The sequence below is a fragment of the Crocuta crocuta genome, unplaced genomic scaffold (assembly GCF_008692635.1).
Source record: "Crocuta crocuta isolate KB4526 unplaced genomic scaffold, BGI_CrCroc_1.0 scaffold457, whole genome shotgun sequence".
Lineage (NCBI taxonomy): Eukaryota > Metazoa > Chordata > Mammalia > Carnivora > Hyaenidae > Crocuta > Crocuta crocuta.
The window spans coordinates 620,781-623,081 of NW_027531318.1; the positions used below are offsets into that span (position 1 = coordinate 620,781).

Consider the following 2,301-nt stretch of genomic DNA (forward strand, 5'->3'; position numbering starts at 1 on the left):
CCATCCAGGAAGATAACCTGCCACTTGTTTCATTCAGCTCTTATTCTATGACACTCAGTGTAGTTTCATAATTACATGCCTTATATGACTTTTTATGAAATTTATTCTTCAATAATTTATAGATTGGTATTGTGAATATGTTTTCAATTGTATTTCCTAATGTATATATGAAAGCAATTATGTCTTGGTATCTTTGCTAAATAAATGACCGCCTATTCAAATTTTTATTAGTTCAAATGATTTTGTAATTGATTATGTTATGTTTTCTACAATATCAAAAAATAGTAACTAATGGTAAGTTCATTCCAAAGTTACTGCATTCTTATTTAAAAAAAATTTTTTTAATACTTGTTAGGACTTACAGAACACTGTTGGTTGTAGAGGTGAGTGCAGGCATTGGTAGTTCCTTTTTTTAAAAAAAATTTTTAATGTTTTATTTATCTCTAAGAGAGAGACAATGTGTGCAGGGGAGGGTTAGAGAGAGAGGGTGATACAGAATCCATAACAGGCTCCAGGCTCTGAGCCAGCTGTCAGCACAGAGCCTGACGCGAGGCTCGAACCCACGAACCGTGAGATCATGACCTGAGCTGAAGGCGGACGCTCAACCGACTGAGCCACCCAGGTGCCCCTGGTAGTTCTTGTTATTAACAGAACATCCTTTAGTGTACCTCCATTCATCATGATATCTGCTCTTCCAGATAAAACATCTTATATAACTATAGCTAGCTTACCATGGATTTGGTTTTTAAAAAAATTTTTTATAGGAATGGATGATAAATGGTTGTCATGACAAGTTTCCTAAAGAAGACCACTGGCCTTATGGGATTGGCTTTTTATGACAGTCCACACTAAACACTTAGAATCTTATACACAAAGGTTTTTGAGGTTCTTGAGAAAATTTCTAAAAATGTAGCATCTAGAAAGAATACATAACAGATTACAAGTGAAAAGCCTACAGCTAAAGAGGAACCAGATATTAAGAAATTAGAATACCAGCTTCAGGGTGGCCACCTGATTCCTCAGGCTAAAAATGAACTCAGTCTGGAAAGAAATATTATACAGTGAAAACCATGGGAAACTTTAGTTTTCGGAAGAGCCTCCTGTTAACCAATGGAAATGACCAATAAAATCATCATTAAATGACTAGTGTGTTAATGGGAAACTGATGTAATTAAGTGTTAATTAAAAAATAGATGCTGAATTATAACTATTTTTTGTTTGTTAATTGGTTACAATGGCCATGAAGTTTTCTACTAATATGAGGAATCACACTACTGTGTTTGCCAGTATTTAATAAGACTTAACATTCTTGGACTAAGTAAAATTTATTATGCATAATTTTCTTTTCTTTTTTCTTCTCTTATTTTTAATTAAGGCAATATTTGATATATGTAAATAAAATAAACAATATACATGTAAGTTATAAAACATAACTTCTAAAAACACTCTCACAAAATTTCCACCCAGGCTAGGAATAAGATATTTTCAATATCTTATATATGTCAGTGCCCTGTCAGTGCCCTGTCTGTGTTCTATCAAATCAACTAGTATCTTGAATTACATTATGTACTACATTCTTCAAAAACACTATCTGGTTGAACAGGATAATGATTTTTTAGAAATGTTTTATTTATATCCATATAGGAATACCGTTTATAGTGTTCTTTTCAATGCTATCTTAGTGATGTTTAGAAGTATCAAGCCTCAGGAAATTGATAAGCTTTCAATATTATCCTAATATCATAGAATTTATCTGTTCCTTGAATGCTTGATAGAGCTCATTTTTAAAAGCAAAAGTTTGAGAATGAGAATTCTTTTGTGACTTGTTTCATTCTTTATTGTTTTTATTCTACTGGGAAGTAAGTACTTTACTTTGTTATGGTTTGCCTTGTTTGGGGGTTTTCTTTATAACTCTTAGTGCTTCACTATTAGTGATGCATATTTCATACATACCACACCACACACACACACACACACACACACACACACACACAAATACATTAGCCCAAAATTCAAATTAATATTTGCTTTTAATTAATTATGTCTATGTAGTCTAATTCCTAATGTCTCAACATGAATTTTATTTGGCTTCTTTGTTACATTTCTCACCCCAGATTTGAATTGTCAATTTTATTATAGTGTCCTTTAAAAAAAGGTGTTTTGTTTTGTTTAGGAAAGGAAATCCTATAGTTTGAAAGTAATAAAAGAATTCTTTGTCTGATGTTGATATTGCTCAGCTGCTTTCTGTTTGTTTTCATTTGCATGATATATCCTACATTTTCAACATTTCTCTTCTATTTT

The 2,301-nt window shown here is 31.9% G+C and overlaps 1 pseudogene; it reads left to right on the forward strand.

The window, feature by feature from the left end:
- The first annotated feature begins 786 nt into the window (after positions 1 to 786).
- LOC144238030 (NADH dehydrogenase [ubiquinone] 1 alpha subcomplex subunit 5-like) lies at positions 787 to 1,147 on the forward strand (annotated as a pseudogene).
- The last annotated feature ends 1,154 nt before the right edge of the window (positions 1,148 to 2,301 follow it).